Raw genomic sequence first — 23,207 nt, 5'->3', positions numbered from 1 at the left:
TGAGGACGTTCCTGACTATGTTTTCATGGGACAGATGTCCCTAAGACAGAGTGGAGCAGCAAGTTCTGCTCCTGTTAGCATGACCGGCTCTAGAATACAATGGGGAAGGGACAGGAATCGTGCTCTTAATCAGATGGGAACAAGATAGAAACATGCCGCTTATTGATCTTCCCCCTCCATCCCTCCACAGTTACTAAGGTGAAGGTAGAAAGCAGGGGAGCACGCGCTCTTACAGACAAAAGGAGAGCGGTTTCTGGATATGCTGGTGAGTTGTTTGTTTTTGTTTGTAGTTTGTTTGTTTGTTTGTTTGTTTTTCTGTCAACTTGATACAAACTAGCCTTGCCTGGGAAGAAGGAAACCTCAACTAAGAAAATGCCTGCATCAGAGTGGCCTGGAGGTAAGGCTATGGGCATTTTTGTTGAGTAAGGATTGATGTAGGAGGGCCCTGACCACTGTGGGTGGTGCTACTCCTGAGCAGGTGGTCCTGAAGGAACCATGGAGAACAAGTTAGTAAGCAGAGTTCCTTTGTGGTCTCTGTGTCAGTTCCTGACTCCAAGTTCCTGCCTTGGCTTCCCTCAATGATAGTCTGTTCAGGACATTTAAGCCCAGCAGGAGCTCTCCTTGCCAAGTTACTTCTGGTCTCCGTATATCCTCACAGCAACAGAAAGCAAACCAAGACACTGAAATAAGAAGGAAAAAAAAAAAGAGGAAATAAGATTTATTCTCAGCAGGAAGGGATTGTTACCAAAACAATCACCCGACCTCCGTCTCTCATGTTGACTCCCCACGTTCAGGTGAACGTAGGTTGCCTCTAGGAATTATTAGCTCCTATCATAGACATGAAAATACTTGATTCACAGGCAGCCAAGGTTTGTAATAAGCAAGATGATGGGGTACCTCAGTTACGTGGTCTCAGACAGCTTTACAGTGTGCATTCCTACAGGATGGTGAGCTGTGAGATGGAACCCCCTTTTCCCTTCATGGTGTAGTGGAAGGCAATAAAGGAAATGAAGATAAGATGAAAAGCCAAGTAGGCAAGACAGCACCGCTCACTAGCTAGTTCTCATGGACAAAAATGGCTCTGACATTAGCTATCGTGCCAAAACCGTATTAGACACAGGCAGCCATTAGTTTATGTGACAGTTGTAACAACCCACTCAGTTAGCTATTATGGACTTCATTTTGCAGGTGGGAAGCTTAGGCACCTCAAGGTGAAACGCCCTGTTCTAAGGTCATCCAAGGAATAAGCGGTACTGTGGCTTGTATTTGATCTGAAAAAAAAAATCTGCCAAATTGGAATAATGCAATTCAAACAAGCTTTATAAAATGATTCTGTGGAAGGACCAGGAGACTGGATGAAGAGATTTAGAGCAAAACAATTCTAAACACGAAAAAAGAGCAAACCCTCTAAACAAGAAGTCAGAGGCCAAGGATGAAGACAACAGGAAAACACAAAATGAAAGCAAGAGACAGGATCAAGTGAGCTAAGGCTAGCCCTTGGCCAGTAAAGCTTCAAAGCGGAAGCTAAACTAGGTCACCTAAGGAGACCAGAAGAAAACATGTGGCACAGGGGTGAACAATTTAAAATCAGGAATTAATTGGACTGGAGAAAGCACCATTTAAGTCTACTGGACAGAGAAAAGCCAAGGTAAACACGTCACGGACACAAAGTCACAGCCAACGAGACAATATCTTTTGTAAGATTGAGGGGCTAGGATTGACAATTGAGCTTCATGCTTCTGAAATTTCTATAAAAAGTGTTGATCAGTATTCCACTTTACAGACGATGTGTCACCCACATGTACGGGCAGATTGGGAATGCTAGAAATAGGGGAGGAAGTGACTCAAAGTTTTTTTTTTTTTTTTTTTCCTTTTTTTTAATAAAGTTGATTTCACTCAAATTTTCTGGGCCTAGAGATACTTATTTCAAAGTAACAAAACTTAGTAAATTTTACCCTGATTGATTAAAACGAATAAGACCCAATTCTTCAGAAGATATGAGCACTGTTTAGGAAAGCTCAACGTCAAGGGATTGGTCCGCTAAATTGAAAGACTAGAGAGGCATCACTGGATGCCTTCTAAACACTGCAGGCATTCAGAGGGGTGGAGCTAAGGCTGAATAATTTTAATAATCAAAGAACACAGAACTGTTTCTTGAGATGGGAGAGTAGGTGGAGTTTTTTTGTTTTTTGTGTCCTTTTACAATTAAATAAGGAGGAGTATTAAGATCTTCTTCCTCCAGATAATATAATTGCTCCGCAGTTGGAATAAATGTGTACAAAACTGTGTTGGGAAGATAAGAGAGCCGCGTGTTTAATAAAGGGAGGAGACGAGGGCTGCTGGGAACACTAGGTGTCGGCTTCAGTGTGAGTTTTCTTGTGGGGTTTGAAAATCACTTCTAAGAAATAAGGTCTAGGACATGTAGCTGTTGGGAGACAGTACAACTGGAGCAAAGGCTTCATTGGACACTGATTTTATTTGTTCTGGAATCTCACCATGTTCAAGCACACATTTCTGTGGCCCAAGCATTGTCTACTCACTCCCAGTGGCCCGAGATTCAGCAGAGAAACATCAAAGTGTCTGGGGCTATGATTTAACTGCGGGCACTGAAAGAGTGTGTTCAACTGGCACAGGTTGCCAAGGGGCCATCTTGGATGTACCTCTAAGAGTGACGTGGAATAGGATAGTCCATTCTAATATGTATATATTCAAAGTAGGGTGAATTTACAGTAGGCTTCAGTTGTCAACTGCTATGTTCAGTGGGCTACTGTTGCAGATAAGTGTTAAGCAATCATGGGTAAGAAGCACAGCCTGCAAGAAGGAGGATCCTGGCTCTGACTGTGAATGTCTGACAACTCAACTGCTCTGGTTTTCAGAGGGAAGAAAGGAAACACCATTTTATCCCACATGCTAATTTGATAAAGAATCTTGGTATATGTTGAACACTCCATACTCAGTAGGAGACTTTTTCGACCTATTTATTGTTAAACTTCATGTTTTACTTTAGACCATATATAAATCCTTGTTTGATTTTTAACATTTTTAATTTTTTTGAGCATTTCTTGAGTCCTGATTTTGCACCATTTTCTCCTCTCTCTCCTCACTTCCGCTCCTCTTCTGTCTCTGCCTATCCTGTCCTTCTCAAGTTTATCACCTCTTATTCTTTCATTATTATTGTTACATGCCAATGCAACTTCTTTAGGCCACTTAGTGTTGTTAAGTATATATATGCATGCTTAGAGCTGATCACTTGGTACTGGACAACCAATCTGGGAGGTCTGCATTCTAAATACCTACCCTTATGTTCACGGATATATGCAGTTCTTACCCCTGATCAAAGAAATTTCCTTTTGCAACATACAGAAAGCATCGCAGAAAAACCACAGTGATCATCATGCAGAGAACAACTGACCGTAGGTTGCTTAGCCCAGCTGTCACACCTCTAATACGACTCCTACAACACCCAAGGCTCAGAAATATTCTGGAAGAGTGGGTGGAAAGTTTGTAAGATCCAGAGCACTAGACTGTCTGTTGTCAGATTGTGTCTTCTGTGTGTGATGGGGAGACTGTGCCCATGAAATCTCAGCGACATGGCTGCTTAAACAAGACTTGAGCAACAACAATACCAGTTGACATGCCTACATGGAGGGGGAACTCTTAAAAGACTTCACCCTTAGATGAAGAGCTAAAGGCACTTAATGGCTGGGAAGAGGAGGATCGTTCAGTGTGAACTTTTATCAGCAGGGTCTTCAGGAACAGAGTCAAGAACTGAAAAATATACATGATGTCAAAATACCTCTGAAGCCAGGATGTGATTGGTACTAATTGGGCTACAGGGATACGTGCTCACCATAAAGAGAAGGATGGATGAAATGATTCAGTCATTTGGATGTAAAGAACTCCAAATGTATTTCTGCAGGGACTCAGCCCAGTGTGGTTAAAGAGGTGCTCACAGAAACACAAAGCAGAACACAGTCATGAATGGTCTAGCTGCCTCTTCTCTATCTCTGGTCCAATGTAAGCCCTGGCCTGCAGTCATGTTATCAGCCCCCATAATCTGCTTTACCCAGCATCCTCCCACTCTGTGAGACAGCTTGGATTTAATAATTAGGGAACAGCCTAGCCTGTGGCTATGAGCAAAACTAACTGGCCAAATGGGAATAGAAGCTGTGACCTTGGCCTCATTAGAAGTAGCAATGTCCTTGAGTGGACTACTTTCACACAAACAATCTGGCCACCTTCAGAGAAAAACACAACACAGCATGCATACGCTCCCAGATTAAAATACACAAATAACCATGACTTAAAACAAAAATAAAAACTAATTCACAGGTATCTTACAAATTGGCTTCAAGTCTAGTGTGTATGCTGGCACCCAGAGGCCTTCTGTGAGTTCTGCTGCCAGGCTTCAAATGCCCCTGAAGTACAGAGCTGTTGCTGTCATTTGCATTTGTAGAAATCTCACAGTGAAACAGTCAATTTGCATTGGCGGTATATCTATATGCCTCAGAGGTAAAGAATGTGCTGCCACCTACGATTTGAAAATGGAAAAATTAGTAGCGCTCCAGAAACGAGTTTAGATGGGAACTTGACAGGATGAGGAATCACAGGTCTGAAGCCTTGATCACTTCATTTGTCTTAATAGTATAATATCAAATAAAGACTCTGAGTAAAGCAATCACACTCTACTTGGATGTCAGCCATGATCGCACCCGATTATATGAGGCAAAGATGCCAGTGTACAGTAGTAGCCAACTCTTTCAAGGAACATATTTCTTTTACTTCATTGGATTCCTGTATCTATCTAATGTCTAAGGTGGTGCTATTATTCTCTTATAGATCCCACCATTATGCCAAGCCTACAGAGGTAAAAATTTCCAAAAAAAAAAGAACTAAATTACTGCATGTAATTTACATGCAGTGCAACCCATCCACTAAATGTATGATTCAATAAGTTTCAGGAAATGTCAAGGCCGTGTAACCACTAATCCTTGATATAAAACCTTTCTATCAGTTTGAGAAGTGTTTTCATGCTCCTTTGTAGTCAGCTTCTCCCCTTGTCTCAGGAGACCACAGATCTGTCATTTGTTATCATAGTTTTGACTTTTCTAGACATTCACTTAAATGCACTTACACAGAGCTTAAGTTCTTTTCTCTTCTCTTTACCCTCTTGCCTTTATTTCTCTTATTTCTTAGTCCTACGGATCCAGACCAGCTTGCACACACCAGGCAAGTACTCTACCACATCCCCAGCCCTGAGTTTTTTTTTTTTTGACAGGTGTTACTACACAGCCCAGGATGGCCTTGAGCTTGGGATTCCCTCTCTCTGCTTCCGAAATGCTAAGATTACAGGGTTGTGTCACCATGCCTCACTAGAACGTAGCCTTTGAAGCTTGGTTATTTCACATGCTTGGGACATGTATCCATTCTGCTGCTTCCAAAAATGTTCACAGGTCTATTCTTTGCCTTGTCTAGGCCATTAGCTTGGCGTATTCTTGAAATTTGTCCTGATGTCTTGTTCTTCAGTGCCTGTGTGCTCCCAGGAAGATGAGGGTCCCCTAATCATAGAACCGTCTGTCATGTACTAGACAACACCTGGCCACATGGAGAACCTGCCCTTCTCGCTCAGTTAACTTCCTGGTACTCACTGGTCGTATGAGCAATGTACAGTTTATCAACCATCTTCCTTTCCTTAAACGTCTTATCTGTGCTTTTTATTTCAGGTAAACAAAGGGGTTATGAGGCAATGTGGTATGAGCTACTGTTCTAACGATGTCTGTCTGGTAGGGCTGAGGACTGTGCACAAGCTGAAAGAGTAGATACCTTTTGGATGTGCCCACAACATATCAAACTACTTTATCTCCCTACGTCTGCCTTCCCACGTAGATCCAGCTGCCTTGTTCAACCCACGACTGCCCACAAACAGTCCTGAACCTCACAGGTACTGTTTACTGAAGAGGCAATGAAAGAAATCTTCCAGGCAATGTGTGCAGCATGCCTACATGAGATCATTCCCTCATCCCCTCAGGGCCCCGTTTAGAAAGGTCACTCTCAATACGGACACGTGCTTATTGTTTTTAACCTAGTTATAATTATGAGATTCTAAGCAAGAAATGTAAACAAAACAAAAATTTTAAGTCATGCCTAAACATTCCGTTAATCTTGAAACTATAATGTAAGGAACTCATACTTTGCAAAATAGCAGGAAATTCAGAAGTATGTTAAAGAAGTATCTACTGCTGTTGGGGAAAAGTATACTTCACTTGTCACTTTGGTTCATTGGAAAATAAGCTGACTTAACAGTCTTATTTACCGGAATCTTTGGTCAGAGAGAAAACTGAAAGATGCTGAGGTTGCAGAATCTTCCCTTTGGTCTCTCTATATCTCCAACAATGCAGGAGATGACATAAGGAGAGGCTAATGTTTCCTGAAACATATGTACAAAGTACTTTTTTTTTTTACAAATGTTCAAACTGAGGAATAAGTTGAGCAAATGTTAAATTATGTCCAACACACTCCATTTCCTATGTAGGGAAGTGTAACGAATATTCCCAAGTTTTCCATCAGAAATGGCCCTGAAATGAAAAGGTCTCAGTTTTCTGGAAAATTCACTCACTTAAAATTCTTAGTCTTAGGTGTGGATAAATGACGTATTGGCAATTCTTCACTAGTAAATGAAAGATTTTTTTTTCCCCTGGCAAAATGAACTGAAGTCACATAAACTTGCTCAAAGACGGCACATAAGGTAAACTTCTGGAGGCTGGTGGCAAATGGATTTCAGCTCCCCTGCCTGGTACAACCAGTTGGTGGAGGTTGCCCAAAACATTTCACTGAGAACATTTCTGAAGTCCTTCCTATATGGCTGAATTTTGCAGGAGGGGCATGGGAGAGAGCAGCTTGGAAAAACTGTGGTTAACATTCCAGTCTGAAGGTGCTGTACTTGACTGTGAGAAAACAGTCTGAGGTGCCCACAGGCTCTAACCGCCCAGGAGGAGCTTGCAGCATTCCTTGTGGTTGGGTTTTTAGGGTAAGTGGGCCCTTCCAGAATTGTGTCTACAAGCCCTCAGACTGGCGGCTCTGGTGCTGCAAACTGAATTGTGTGTCTCTCTAGATCAGGGGATGCATCATTTCCATAGCAAGAGCTTTCATCTAAGTCAGACTGTCGTGTTGGTTACCACAATGAACAGAATACAAAGTCTTTGTGGTTGCCAAGACTACAGCCAGCATCAAAAATGAAAATAGAAACACTAGACGCATACCTAGGAAGTCTGGATTGCTATGTGACTTTGCCCCCTGCTCCTGGCAGCCATAACCCGTATTTTCTCTGACCTTCAAAATGCTGGTGCTGTCTTCTCTTTTATGTTTCAGTCTAACATCTCAGTTTTCTACCCAAATCTTTGTTTTTATTCAACTGTGATTATTTATACTTTGTGAAATTAAATATTTATTGCCCTCTATTAATTTTACTCTTCATTTTTCTTATATAATACTGCTTAGCTTAACAACATTTTTTTTAAATGTCATACATGATTTAGGAATGCTTCTGTTGGGGCTGGAGAGATGCCTTTGTAGTTAAGGGTACTCACTAGCTGCCCTTCCAAAGAACCCAGGTTTGATTCCCAGCATCCACAAGGCGGCTCACAACCATCCCTAAGTCCAGTTTCAGGAGGTCCAACAGCTTCTTCTGCCTCCTTAAGCACCAAACACTCAAGTAGTATACAGGCACACATGCAGGCAAAACACACATGCACATAAAATAAAATAAAGTTATTAAAGAATGCTATTACCGATTGAAGACAAACACTTAAAAGAAACCCTTGTCTCTGATGTAGGAAACATCCAATTCACTTAAACAAATGATTATAAAACAAGGTAGGCCATTTTATTTTGCTATTTATGTTTTATGTGCATGAGGGTTGCATGTGTGCATGGAGGTCAGCAGAGAGTGTTGAATCCCTTGGAACTGGAGTTACAGATGGCTGTGAGTGACCATGTAGGTGCTGGGAACAGAACCCAAGTCCTCTGAAAGAGACACAAATGTTCTTTCTTAACCACTGAGTCAGCTCTTCAGTCCCCAAGCAGGACATTGTAATGTACCTTATTATTTCTTGACTCTAGAGATCTTCCTTGAAAGGTTTTCCCACTCTCCCCCCTTCCCTTTTCTTTTATCTGTATGGAAATCATCTGTGTTGTATGCCCTACTTCAGAGACCACATCACAGTCGCATCGCTCCTATGTCCCTTATTTATGTCTACACTCTTTCCCCCCCCAGATCAGCTGCTTCTTTTGCAGCTGACACACAGCTGTGCCACCCTCCTTCTTAGTCTATTTGCAGCAGTGACACTGGACATGCCGTTCTCTTGTCCCTGCTCATTACCCCAGTGCCCCACATCTGCCTTCCCCATAGCCCTTTACCTGCTGTAGACCCCTCTCACACCCCCAGGGTCTGCCATGCTGAGCTGAGGGGTCTTTGATTCATCATCAGGCTTCCTTTTATTGGGGCAACTGTCCATGTGGATTTGCTGAGTCTTTGGCATGGCACTGTTACCAAGTGGTTCTAGGATTCTGCCTACCTCTGGATTCTAAGAGTTAACTCCTATCAGTTCTAGGCGGTAATTCTAGCTCAGTCCAGATGCATCTTTAAATAACCATGGGTAGTTAAGCAGAGTCATCATGAGGAGATTCTGTTTACAATTAGCAAATGACAGACGTATTATTTTGACCTAGAGTCTTTGACCAAGTCTTTGCTCAATCTGCCCTGGGACAGTACTGGTCCAAACTAATGAAAAACGTTCACTTTAGCTGATGATTCAGAAAAGTAGAGCATAGCTGAGCATAGTATATACCTCTGTGTCAGTTCACAGTGTGAAATCTGAACTTCTCACTTAGTAGGTTCATAAGGTAACAGCAGGGAAGTTGAGTTAATTGAAGACTTATAATAAAACAATAACGTGTATTACCATATGCTGGGTAGCAAACTAAACCCCACAAAGTAGCCACTAATATCACCCTCAGTGTGCTGACAGGGGAATGAAAACCTGCAAGAGTTAACAGGCTATCCTACCCGTTTTCTCTTCATCTTGCATACCCACTGGTCCTGCATTACTCTGTCCTATAACCCAGTATAATCCTCAGTCACTGTATTAGTGGGTTCCTAACCTTGGGTTCTCTGTTGGCTCAGTCAGGATGAGGCACTAACATGAGCATTAGGAGACCCAACTGGGAAAAGAGAGGTTAGAACATTGATATTTCCCAAGTCACTCCCTGGTGTCCATAGACAGCCAATGACTAGTTTTCTGAACCTCAACTCCTATCCAATAAACCTCTGTCTCTTGTGTTCTAATTCAGTCAGTAGAAGGACCTGAGTACCATGGATCCTGGTTGGTTTCCCTCAAACCCACCATCATGGGTTCTAAAGAGACATTCTGAAATTCTAATGCTTGGCATCTCAGAAAGCTCATCTTTGCGAGGAGTTATTCTGGGTATAAAGAGATAAGGAGGAGGGAAGTCGGTGACTTGTCCTGTTAAGACCCTATGAGCAGGGAATAAGGCCATGAGAATAGCCTGGCTAATGTGAACATTACAGTTAGATAGGAGGAATTAGCTCTGTACACTAGAATTCTGCTGTACACTAGAATGACTGCAGCTAACATCAGTTCATTGTATATGTCAAAACAGCTGGAAATGAAGGTTTTTATGTTCTCATAACAAAGGAATTATAAATAATCTATGTTAATTAACTCTGATTCCATCATTACAAGATGTCTACATATTAGAACATCATTTTTGTGCCCCACAAATATGTTCCAGTACGTGACAATCAAAAATGAAAGAAATAATAAAGAAGACAGTGGAGTGAAGGCAGACGAACAGGAAGAACCACCAGGGCAGGAATCCCAGGCTTGCCTGGGAGCACCAAGGACTGCTGGCCCTCAGTGGAAACTGAGAGGAGGCAAGCAAGGGCTCTCCTTTGGGTTTCAGACAGGAGCAGAGTCCTTCTAGCATCTTAATTTTTCTTCCCTCTGGGATGGCGAGGCAACAGACTTCTGTGGTAAGTCATTCCATCAGTGGTCCTTTGTTACAGTATAGGAAACCTTACCAGCTGTATGTTTAGCAATTGCCCCATCACAAATTCTCTTTAGCTTCTTTTGTGTGTGAAATGCTTTCCACTGCCCTTAGCCCTCTAACTCTCCCAAGGTAAAAATAATAATAATAAAAAAACAACCCACAAAAACCAAAAACAAACAAACAAACAAACAAACAAACAAACAAAAAAGCCAGGAATGGAATTTAGGCTGTGATGGCACCAAGAGTTTATCTTCCATACGATACCAATAATTATGGGTAAATTTTGTACTAGGCTGTTATTCACTTTCTAGTGCCATTTGGCCCGGCACTAATGCCCAGTGTTGAAGGCCTGCCTCTTGTGTTAACTGGCAAAGCTTTGATAAAGAGGAAGTGCCTGAGAAAGCTGATCTCTAAAAAGGTGCAGAGGCTGGAACGGTTCAAGTGGGAGGTTCAGGGTTTTCAAATGCGCTCATGGCTTCCCATGAAAGTTAACAGAACACCAGGTGGCGGTGCAGGTCCCCACCTTTGTGACCATCAAGGCCTTGAACTCCAGGAACTGTCCTCATTTCTAAGGTGACCCGTAGGGGAGTGTGAGGAACTGAGCTCCTTTTAAATGCAAATCGGCTTCTCTGTAACTACTGATTCTTTCAGATGAAAAAGGAAGAAAGAGCAGACAGATGAAAGTCTTAGAGCCGAAGGTGCTCTGTGCCATAGAGCAGCCTCTGAATGTTCTCTTCTCTGGACCTTCTCTGCCCTCTGTCTTTAGCATCTCAGTTCCTGCCCAGGTGAGCAGGTGGAGGAAGCTGCTGTCTTGAGTAATTACTGCTCTACCATTTCTTCTTAAGGATGCTACTATTTTTAGTAGGAATGACTTATTCAAACAAGTAGGTACCCAGGGTAGAGAGGAGGTTTTTAGTAATGATTTAACCTCTTTGTATAGGGGTGTCTACACCCACCCTCAGATCTTACCTTTCCTCCTGATACTCACCACAGGCAAGGGCACTAATACATACTAATACACTAATACATACAAATTTCTCCTTGAAATAAAGATATTGCAGTGTATTTGAGAAATGGGAAAATTCTCAACATGGTGGCCAGGAGTGAAGGTGAAAAAGGACACAAAGGGATTTCCAGCCTTCCCCAACAAAGGTCAAGTTTGTGAGCTACCTGGAGTGGGGAGAACATTTTCCCCTGGAGAGCAGGGAGCACACCTGGTTAGGCACCACAGAGGAACACTCCTACCATTGCTGTTGGGATTGCAAGCTGGTCCAATGACTCTGGAAATCAGTTGGGAAGTTCCTCAGAAAATTGGACATAGTACTACCCGAGGACCCAGCTATACCACTCCCGGGCATACAGCCAGAAGATGCTCCAACATGTAATAAGGACATGCACTCCATTATGTGCATAGCAGCCTTATTTTATAACAGTCAGAAGCTGGACACAACCCAGATGTTCCTCAACAGAGGAATGGGTACAGAAAATGTACATTCTCACAATGGAACACTACTCAGCTATTAAAAACAATGACTTCATGAAATTCTTAGGCAAATGGATGGATCTAGAAAATATCATCCTGAGTGAGGTAACTCACTCACACACATGGTATGTACTCACTGATAAGTGGATATTGCATGGAATACCCAAGACACAACTCACACACCACATGAAGCTCAAGAGGAAGGAAGACCAAAGAGTGGATGCTTCAGTCCTACTTAGAAAGGTGAACAAAATGATCAAGGGAAGTAGAGGGTGGGAGGGACTTGGGAGGAAGAGAAGAGGGTGAGGGGTAAAAGAGAAGAATCAGGTTTGAGAGGAGATGGAGGAGATGTACAGAGGGTCAGGAAATTGAACTGGGGTATGTAGCAATGGGGGATGGGAAACTGGGGGTAGCAACCAGAAAGTCCCAGATGCCAGGAAAGCAACAACCTCCCAGGACCCCATGGGGATGACATTAGCTGAAATACCCCACAAAGGGGTGAGAGAACATGCCAAGACCTTATCTAGAGGTTAGGTATAGGTTCCTGGTTGAGGGATGGGGTTACCCACCCATCTCCAGATTTTTAACCCTGAATTGCTCCTGTCTAAAGGAAATACAGAGACAAAGAGTGGAGCAGAGACTAAAGAAAAGGCCATCCAGAGACTGCCCCACCTGGGGATCCATCCCACATGCAGACGCCAAACCCAGACACTATTGTGGATGCCAAGAAGTGCTTGCTGACAGTAGCCTGATACAGCTGTCTCCTGAGAGGCTCTGCCAGATCCTGACCAATACAGATGAGGATGCTCACAGCATAGGACTGAGCACAGGGACCCCAATGAAGGAGTTATGGGAAGGACTGAAGGAGGTGAAGGGGCCTTATCTGGCATTAATGGGAGGGAGGCCCTTGGTCCTATGAAGGCTTGATGCCTCAGTGTAGAGGAATGCTAGGGTGGTAAGGCTGAAGTGGGGGTGTGTGGGAGTACTCTCACAGAAGCAGGGTCAGAGGAGACAGGAAAGGGGGTTTACAGAGGGGAAACCTGGAAAGGGGATACTGTTTGAAATGCAAATAAAAAAAAGAAACTCTGGGGGAGAGCACTTCCTGACTTGAGGGTCTATTTTTCTCTTCTCAAAGGAGAAGTTGCACTGGACTCCCCGAATAAGAAATGCACCCCAGCCCCCAGCCCGGCATGTGCAAAGGGCTTTGAAGGCACTCACTCTCCTGTACTCTTACAACAGGGTTAAGAGACAGACAGTGTTGTTATCAATACAACATAGTATTAAAAGACAGGCTGGAACCTTGATCTCTCTGAGCTCAGGCATCCAGTAATTCTGGCCCAGTTGGGTGTGCCTAGTACACCAGAACACACAAAAAGTGATTCAGCTACCAAAGCCAGTCTCGTTTTCTCAAAACTTTCCATATGGAATTTACTGGCCCTCCATCTATGTGTTTGGTAGGGGAGTGAGTATGCTAGACATCCTGCCATTTTTGGTGCTTAGATGTAGCCTTTCTTAGGATTGCACTTCGTCCGACAGAATTTAATTCATCAGAGTCAAATACTTTATATCAGTGTATTTTGCATATTTATTTATTCAGCTTACATGCCCTCCTAACCACCAGTTGGTCTGCTGGTTAAATCCCACGAACGGTTCCATGTAAACTTGTCTTCTAAGGCAGCCGATACAGTACTGGACAAGTTTTGCATTATCATTCTTTGGATGGTTAAGAAAGGGCAGAGTTAATTATAAATTAGTTATTTTAAAGGAAAGGATAAAAATCAACCACGCTGGATCAGTTCAGCTCAGTATCTCTTGCTGAAGAGTGGCTCATTATGAGAGATTAGAGACAACTCTTAGCTCTCCTATCAAGGGGCTCTCTTAGGCACGGCTATTTCCCCCTACTAATCTCCGGGGAACACACACATATATTTATAGTTGCAAGAGGTTATCAGGTTAAAAAAGTCCAAATAAAGTTGAGACAATAATATCAACCTTTAAGTTCGCTAAAACTTTAATTATGGCATCTCATTTTGATTGTCTCTAAGGGACTCCTTGACTACAAAGCCACCAACAATGAAAGGTTAGAGAGCCTCTCTTTGTAACCCTCCACTATTGCTCTCAGTTACAGACACTCCTGTCTTCTGCTGGTATGAAGCCTATCATGGCATCTGATGCGCATTTCTGAGAGTGTATTTTGTCAGAACATTGCTGACGGGTTTCCCCTACATCTCAGAAAGAAAGGGCTCGAGTGAGTCCTTGCTGGATCTTGGCAGTCCCACCTTGGTGCTGATGCTCAACCTCCTTTGTCCTCTGGAAATCCTTCCTATTTTTTCTTTCACCTGAGGACCTGTACACTCACCACAGCAGTGTTCTAACTCCATGTCTCCTTCTGCCATTGTAGGCAAAGACCTCTGGCCACACTAGCACTATCCAATAGAAATGCAGTGTGGGTCACATATGTCACTCTTAAATTTTATTTTAAAAGGTGACAAGAAACAGGTGACACTAGTTCTCCCTGTATGTCTTACTTAAACAAACATATCCACATTATTATAATTTTAGCAGTCAGTAACCCATTTGAAGTGACAGCAGGTGAGATACTTGTGGCATCAGTTCCTTAAATACCGAACTACATACGATCTCAGCCCATCTCCATTTGGCTGAGCTGCACTTGAAGGGCTCAGCAGTGTCTCACTCAGGACCCTGCAGCCCTAGACCACAGGTATTTAAAAGGCAAGATTAGCACCTAGCATAAAGTGGGTCTTAAAGACTGCTGTCTTCTCATTTCTGCTAGGGCATGTGACACTCCTCATGCCCCATGCCAGCCACACTCCAAGGCATGCACGAGTCTCCTCTTCTTGAGCAGGCACCCAGGAGTGAGTGCACTTTGATTCTCCCATAGTGCATAGAATACTTGTGGCCTCTGAGCCTGGAGCACCACCACAGGCCTCCTGGCTCTGGGTACTGTGTGACTGCTACCCAGGATACTATCTGTTTTTTTGTTTGTTTGTTTTTTTGTTTTTTTAAAGAACAACTGTTCTTAAAACACCATCTTCTCCTCTGCCACCTCTCAATCTGATTTAATGCCTATTTTCTGAACATGGTTCATTAAATTTGTGTTTTGCTTTTATAACTAATGTGCTCATTTATCTCATTCACTGATGGATGAGTGGTTTCACGTGTGAGTGTGTGTATATGTGTGTGTGTGTACGCACACACACGGGCAATCCACATCTTAGTGGTCCCAGATGGCTAGTAAGTACCATACTATAAAACGGATACAGGAACAGCTCATATGATAAATGAAGTATGGATTGATCTTGACATTAGTGAACAACAACAACAACAAAAAACCCTTCTGATTTAAAATAAATTCTACACCTATCATCTGCTAAGGATGCAAGTGGCCAGGTCATGTATTTGCCCATTGCTTGGAATGAGAGAAGGAAACAGTGACTCCTCGCCTGTGTGTTCTCATTAAGCCCCGTGAGCTCCCTGAAGAGGACATATTACAGGAATATGTGCCAAAGAAAAGATGGGAAGAAAAGAGTACAGAGAGTTCAAGGGATTTGTTCAAGGTGGCACCGCCAGCCAGCGCCACTGGGAGAACTTGAGTGCAGGTCTGTTTCTGATGGTGTTACTTTGTGTCCAGCCCTCAATTTCAGCTCTGACCCAGGAGCCTTGGATTACTGCCAACAAAGTCTGGCTGCAGGCACTGATCATCCGGAGCAGTGGTTCTCAACCTGTGGGTCACGACCCCTTTGGAAGTCAAACAATCCTTCCACAGGGATCGCCTAGGACCATCTGGAAACACAGCGTTTATATTACAACAGTAACATAAATTCGTAAGAGTAGCAAATTACAGTTATGAAATAGCAACAAACATAATGTTATGGTTGGGGGTCACCAGGGCATGAGGAACTGTATGAAAGTGTCACAGCATTAGGAAGATTGAGAATCACTAAGCTGAGGAGCACAGGCAGAACCCATGCCTCTTCGGCCTCCATTCCTTACTAGGACTCCTGCTTCCCCGTTCTGTGAGACATGGAGGTGAGGCGCAGAAGGTGGTTCCTGATGTGGGTAAATATACCTCTGAGTTCAGATTTACGCTGAAGCCTCTCAGCGTATAGAAAACAAAATGAAACAAACAAACACACAAAAAACAGAGGCACCTGGATTTGTTTCACAAAGGATTTGATGCAAGTTGTCTTAGATGAAAGGTAAGCTTACAATTTTTTAAGGCAATAAATCAAAATTGCCATTTACCAAATCTCTGAACTACACCACTGTGACAAACACACCACGCACATTAACTTAATAACTGTTCATCATCACCCTAAACATGGACATTGGACATGCTGTGAAACACGAAATCAAGTTTCAAAGGAGAGTAAAGTCGTGGGGGCAAACCTGGGACATGGGTAGAACGGCTCCCTCTCTCCGCCATGCACTGAAGGGCCAAACTCCAGGGGGTGTCACCTTTATTTGGTACAGGGTCCTTGCAGGTGGACTCAAGAAAGCATGAGGTTATCCTGGATCTGGTGGGCCCTACATTTGTTTACAACTGTCCTTAAAGAAGAGAAAGATCTAGGCACAGCAGACACACATAGGATGACAGAGGCAGATCAGAGCTGTTTAGCTGGAAGCTAAACACTACCAAGGACTGGCAGCAGCTAGAAGCCAGGAGAAAGCAAGAACTGAGTCTTCCAAGAGCCGGAAGAGGGAGCAGAGTTTTGTCTAGCATGTACAAGCTCCTGGGTTTGATTTCCCATGATGATGATGGTGGTGGTGGTAGTCAGGAGGAGGAGGAGGAGGAAGAGAAGAGGTGGAGGAAGAGTAGAAAGAGGAAGACGAGGAGGAGGGGGAAGAAAAGACAAAATCAGGGAACAGTGTCCAGAAATGTATCTGATGTCCAAGGAGTAATTTAGGTAACCTATACTCACCAGGAGATAAGGGAGGGAGAAGCAACACATGACTTGGGATGTGCAGAGAAGGTAGAGCTGAGAACGGCTCATGGCAGATGTGGGCCTCTGAGTGAGGGTCTGCTGTCTACGAGGCTCAGACCTCTGGCTTGGGCAACTGAGTGTATGTTTATGTCAGTGATAAGATAACAGTTTGTTCTGGTGGGTCTAACCATCACAGACTAGACATTAGCTGAAGTGGGTTAGCTACAGAATTCTATAAGGGAACAGACTCTAAAATCAGGGAAAGGAGTTACGATCTGTAGTATAGCAGCTCATTTAACTCACCATTTCTTCATCTGCAAAAACATGAGACATTATATGTGTAATGTCAATAAATGTGTATAAAGAAAACATCCCATAGATTTTAGAAATTACTTTATAACTAATCTAACGATTTGTTCCTGGGGCCCTTTTATTTTATATGTCCGGGTGTTTTGCTTTTATGTCTCTTTGTGTACCACATGTGTTCCTGATGCACACAGAGGACAGAAGAGGATATTTGGATCCCTGGGGATAGAGTTACAAATTGTTGTGAGCAACCATGTGCTTGCTGGGAATCTCACCCGAGTCCTCTGGAAGAGCAGCTAGTGCTCTTCACTGTCATCTCTCCAGCCCCTCTGCCTGGGACTTTCTAATGATGCTTCTTATTAATCACCAAATATCAAGGTCCCTGTTTTTATTCTCTGAAATGAGTATAAGAAAATCACAGGGGTAATTGCATGGTCTATCATTGGTAAGGACGAGAGAAAGCATACTCTAGAAAGTAAAAAATCATTTCCTAGCTATCTGAGGAACCACGAAGCACCTGTCACGTCTACTGCAGGAACTTTACGGTTTTGGCTAAGAAGGTGATGCAGATGAAGGAAAGCTGGATAGGACCGAGGATCCAAGTCTCCTTATTTGCAACGTGTTATGAGAACAGCATGCACTAGTAATGAAATAATACCTCCTCTCTTCCAACAGGCTCCCCGTCCCTCCCAGGGAGACAGAAACCATCAGGTTCTGTTGGGTGCTGGACACTTTGTCCTCTTCCCAAGGTGACAGTGAGTGGGCTTGAGAGAGAACTTTCCCTGATTGGTGCTCTATTCTGTCTCTGTGTCTCTGCCTCCCTACTCCCTCCTGGCATTTTATCTCTTCAAAAGCACATGTCTCCCATGGCGGGTGCTATTTATGTGCACACTCGCAGAACTACACAAACATCAATTCTCACTCTTTTCTCAAAATATTGAAGATAAAACGCTTAGTACACATCAAGAAAGAACAGGCACATTTTAGTTAATATAATCAGGGTCTGCTTATTTCAGCCACACTTTAATTAATATAACAGGGGGAGGGGGATCTGTTTCTTTCAGCTGAGATACCGATGAGTCTGTATGAAACTATTATGGGAAATTTGATTTCCAGTTCCTTTAAAAACATAACTTACATGGTTTCGTCTATAAGAAGAAAATAAACTCTGGTTAAGCACTATTGTGAAAGGAGGAAATGGCTAACTCAGTGACAGAGATCTTGCTGAAGCCCCTCCCACTCCAATCCCTGTCCTCCCATTCTTCCCACAGGCCTTTTAAAAGAAATTATTCAAAAATGAATGACCCAGGACTCATTCACCCTGTCCCACTCAGATCTGCCCTGTACCCCACATTTATTGTCTTAGTTAATGACCTCATTATCTGAGTTTGCTTTTGATTCTTGTGATAAAATGTTATGACTGAGATCGTTAGTCCCAGTTGTCAATCTGTCTACATCTGGAATGAACTCCAATCCGGAAATGGAGGGCACATCTGGGATCCAGATCTTGAGGCTGGGAGACAGAGGCTTCTGATCCGGATCTTAAGGCATAGTGGTCATGAAAAGCTCAGGCCCAGGCAGGGTGGTACACACCTTTAATCCCAGGAGATAGAGGCAAGCAGATCTCTGAGTTCAGGGCCATCCTGGGACAGAGCAAGTTCCAAGCAATAAGATAGTATCCATAAAACACAGGTACTAGGTTATACTCTACAGACCTAAAGAAGCTAAACAAGAAGGAAGGCCCAAGTGAGGAAGTTTGAATCTCACTTAGAAGGTGGAATAAAATAGTCATTAATAATGATACTCTGTTATGCTTGCAGACAGGAGCAAGTTGTCCTTTGAAAGGCTCCACCCAGCAGCTGACTCAGACAGATGCAGACACCCACAGCTGAACAGTGGATGGAGCTTGGGGATTCGTACAGAAGAATAGGAGGAAGGATTATGGGTCACAAAGGGGATAGGAGTGCCACAGGAAGATCAACAGAGTCAACTAACCTGGACCCTTGGGGCTCTCAGACTGTGAACCACCAACTAAAGAACATACAGGGGCTGATCAGGCCTCCCCGATCATATGCAGCAGATGTGCAGCTTGGCCTTCATGTGGGTCCCAAACAACTGGAAGAGGGGCTATCCACAAAGCTGTTGCCTGTATGTGGGATATGTTCTACTAGCTGGGCTGCCTTGCCTGGCGTCAGTGGTAGAGAAAGCTTCACAGAGACTTGATGTGCCAGGGTTGGGGGGAATACCTGGGAGGGGGGGCGGCCCACCCACCCATAAGAAAAAAGGAAGTGGGAGGGGGAGGGGAAAGATTGTGGAAGGGAGTGACCAGGAGGGGGGCAGTGAGTAGGATATAAAATGAATAAGTAAATAAAATAAAATAAAATAAAATAAAATAAAGACAAAAAATAAATAAATAGAAAGAAAGAAAAGTCAGGCAAGATGATGGTGAAGAGAAAGCAGATAAAACAAGAAAAATTAATTCTTGACTTGTGAATATTTACTAGTCTGCATTCCCATAACCATTAAGAATCACAAAAGACAGGTAAAACTTTGCTACTATTGGATTGCATTGTAAGAGGAACCCAGGAGATTTCTTTGTAAACATCATCAATAACAAGAATCTCTTCAATTGAAAACTCTAAATTTATTTCATTTACATTTCCAATGCTATCCCAAAAGTCCCCCACCTCCTCCCCCACCCACTCCCCCACCCACCCACTCCCACTTCTTGGCCCTGGCATTCCCCTGTACTGAGGCAGATAAAGTTTGCACGACCAATGGGCCTCTCTTTCCACTGATGGCTGACGACTAGGCCATCTTCTGATACATATGCAGCTAGAGACACGAGCTCCGGGGGTACTGGTTAGTTCATATTGTTGTTCCACCTATAGGGTTGCAGACCCCTTTAGCTCCTTGGGTACTTTCTCTAGCTCCTCCATTGGGGGCCCTGTGATCCATCCAATACCTGACAGTGGGCATCCACTTCTGTGTTTGCTAGGCCCCGGCATAGTCTCACAAGAGACAGCTATATCTGGATCCTTTCAGCAAAATCTTGCTAGTGTATGCAATGGTGTCAGCAGTAGCTTTTATACCACTGTACACATATTCTATGTACACAAGTGCATGCTTCTGTACTTCACGCAGGATTTTTTTTAAAGTTAAACTTTTAGTTTTCATGTCTATCTCTACGGCCACACTGGAAGCTCCTTGGATGTGACTGCTGCCTTTAATTCACAGTTGCATCCCCGATTCTTAACATGATCATATCTTTATAGGTGCATTTATATATGTTCAGGTGTATATGCTTGAACATATATAATATAAAATATAAATGCAGTAACAGAACCAGGTCACAAGAGTGCCACAGTAATGACATGGAACTTTAAGAAGACACTTCTCCTCTCTAGCCCCTCTCTGTCATAGTTGCTTTGTAACCTTAGAGAGATGACTCCATCTCTTTTGAGTCTCTTCCTGGTGCCACCTCAGGCTACTGACAGGCCTATGAGTTAGGTAAGAGGAGGTATGGGGCAAGCCTAGCACGGAGTAGGCACTAATCCATGACAGTTTACGATGGCTGAGCCTTTCCTATGTTACTGTGACTTTAAATTTCATATTCTTCTTTCTCCATTCTCCAAGTTCATGTAGCTTTCCATGCTTTTTCATACAACTATATTCCATGAGAGCCATTACTTCTCATTCTGCTGCAGTCTAACGGGCAGGAGGACCTCAGAACCGAGGTGTGCATCCCACTCACGTTAGGTTGCAGACATCAGTATCTCAGATCTATGGAACGTCAGGCAACCAGATTGAATGCTTACCTTTTGACTTCCTTAGTTTAGCAATTAAAAAAAGATATATTTATATGAGTACACTGAAGCTGTCTTCAGACACACCAGAAGAGGGCAGCAGATTCCATTGCAGATGGTTGTGAGCCACCATGTGCTGGCTGGGAATTGAACTCAGGACCTCTGGAAGGGCAGACACTGCTCTTAAACACTGAGCCATCCCTCCAGCCCCTTGTTTAGCAATCTTATGTGGAACTTCACTTCTATTTAATAAGCACTATGGGTTTTCCTTCTTGTTCTAATTTTTGGAATTTTACTACATCACCCAAAGAAACTCAGAGGCCCTACCATAACATGTTGTGAAGATCACTGAAAACTTTATAATATGCAAATGCAGACCCTCAACACCTCCACCAGAATGACACCCAGATGTCAGAGCATAACTCTCCCCTACTAGAAGTCTTCCAAGTACCCCATCTCAGAGCACAGGCTGATTTCTTAGAAGAGACCTCAGTGCTTCAGGGATCCCGCCGCTCCCACCCCCCAGCATTGTTCACAGCTGTCCATTGGTACCTTAGGGCCTTGACTTTGGTATTCTTTGGTATTCTTCTTACCAAGCTATTCACACAGACCTCAGATCCTTCCCTCTCTGCCTTCCAGGTTTTCCACCTTAGTTGCCTTATTTATAAAACAGAGAATTTTTTTCCAGGACAGCTTCCCAAGACCAGTCCCCCTGCTGCCCATAACTCCCTCCCTACCTTTTCTGCTCAATGCTTCCCCGTAGCCTGACTCATCTTTCAACATTTTAATCAGTTTACTTACTTTATTTTCTCAGTCCCTCTTCCAGAATGTGATGTCTCTAAGGGAAGGGGTTACTGTCTCTTTTGTCAACTGCCATCTTCTGTTGGGGGCACTAGAGAGAGCCACCACCTGTGTTCCTGCAGAAACTGGGTCTCTCTAGGGTTTTGGTATTCTCATTTTCCCTTTTCCCTGGTTCATAGTGCTCTGGGGGCACTTTTGATGTAGCACAATAAATAAAATTAAATAAAGCGAAATAAAATGAAACAACACTGTAGACAAAGTTGAGCTCACTAACATACTTCAGCTTTAGCTAGTCTTGTCTTTATTCCTCATAACCAGACACACAACAAGGATCTGCATGTCACTGAGTGGAGGAGGCCATTTGGTTTTATTTCCCGGAGACTCATTGTGTCAATCTTTATGCAGAAAGCAGGACATATGCTGGACGTCATAGGAAGGAGTGAGAGGCACCGGCTTGCATAGACAACTTCTTTGTGTAAAGGGAAGGGACGTGGTCCAGTTCTGGGAGGTGATTTATCATCATTGCGTCTGCTCAAATCCACCAGCTCATCACTGTTGACATTTCCTTTGCACCCCTCTCTGCCACAGGTTAATTGGAGCTGGGACTTAGCTAGGGGCCTCTGAAACTCATTATCTGGTATCAGGGATGTGCTTTACCAGAGGTGAGGCTCTAATTATAACAATGCTGCCTTCACGGATGGATATCCAGAAGTATTCCCTGACTGGGACTCAGTTTCTCAATGTCTATGACTGCACACGTGAAATTACATCTAACGTTCCCCTGGTACTGGCAGTATTAGCCTATGGAATTGAGACAACATAAAGCAAGGTTTTCAGTATTCTTCAAGCCTGTCTTGTGTGCGAATGAAGGGGCCAGCTCCCCACAGTAGTAGTCAGAAGTCTCTTGCTGTTGTCTCTGTCCCCTTGAAAGTTTTAGCTAAAATGGTAAAGGGGAGCATGTTCAGCAGAAAAGTAGACATCTGCTGTCTTAGCTTCTGTGGCTACAGTACATAGAAAATGACAAAAAACAAAACAAAACAAAACACCTGGCCATTTACATGTTACAGCAAATACACCACAGTGCTGTACTTTCACAGCAATTCCAAGGTGTGGAGATGCACACAGTAGGGATGGCTAGCTTTACATATAGGGGCACATTGCAGGAGGCATTGTCTCTAAATGGGATCAAACATACACTTGTAGCTGACATCAGGTCGCGACCATTTACACTAGTCTAAGCAGGCCACACAAGATGTGGAAGAGTTTTGAAGTTCATTGGGAAACCCAGGTGAAGTCCTTAGATTAGGAGTGAGGTAGATTAAAAATAAAAGCAAAGCTGAAAGCAGCTGTTCCCAAAAGGCTTACTTTCTGAAAAACAACAACAACTACCAACCAACCAACCAACCAAACAAACAAAAACAAATAAAACAAGCAAACAAAAGCATGTTAACACTTCAGGAAGGCTAAGAATTCATGATGACAATTCACCCCAAAACTCACTCCTAGCATTATATTGATATAAGACACTACTCAGGGCACTTATTAAAGAGATGAGCTAGAGAGACATACTATCAAGTCTTTTAAAAGAGCAGTAAATTAACTACTGAGTGATTACCACATATACCAGACATATACCTAAGTGCTTCATTGAAACACTACAGGCAAAGGCCCCAAGGCAAGAACATTAGGGCTTGGCAGGCAAGACAGCTAGCTGAACAGAATCAATTATGCAACCAGCACTAAGAAACATGGAGCTGTTTGCAGACAAGCACTGGAGCAGAGGGCAAGGAAGATGGT

At 43.3% G+C, this 23,207-nt stretch overlaps 1 protein-coding gene across 9 annotated transcripts in view; it reads right to left on the bottom strand.

The window, feature by feature from the left end:
- Positions 1 to 23,207, bottom strand: part of Slc24a2 (solute carrier family 24 member 2) — a 245,733-nt gene that overhangs the window by 128,685 nt on the left and 93,841 nt on the right. The window lies entirely within an intron of this gene.

This window comes from Mus caroli, unplaced genomic scaffold, assembly GCF_978045245.1.
Source record: "Mus caroli unplaced genomic scaffold, Mus_caroli_1 scaffold_6, whole genome shotgun sequence".
Taxonomy (NCBI): domain Eukaryota; kingdom Metazoa; phylum Chordata; class Mammalia; order Rodentia; family Muridae; genus Mus; species Mus caroli.
The sequence above is the reverse complement of the archived record's forward strand: the minus strand, read 5'-3'. Positions and strand labels throughout refer to the sequence as shown.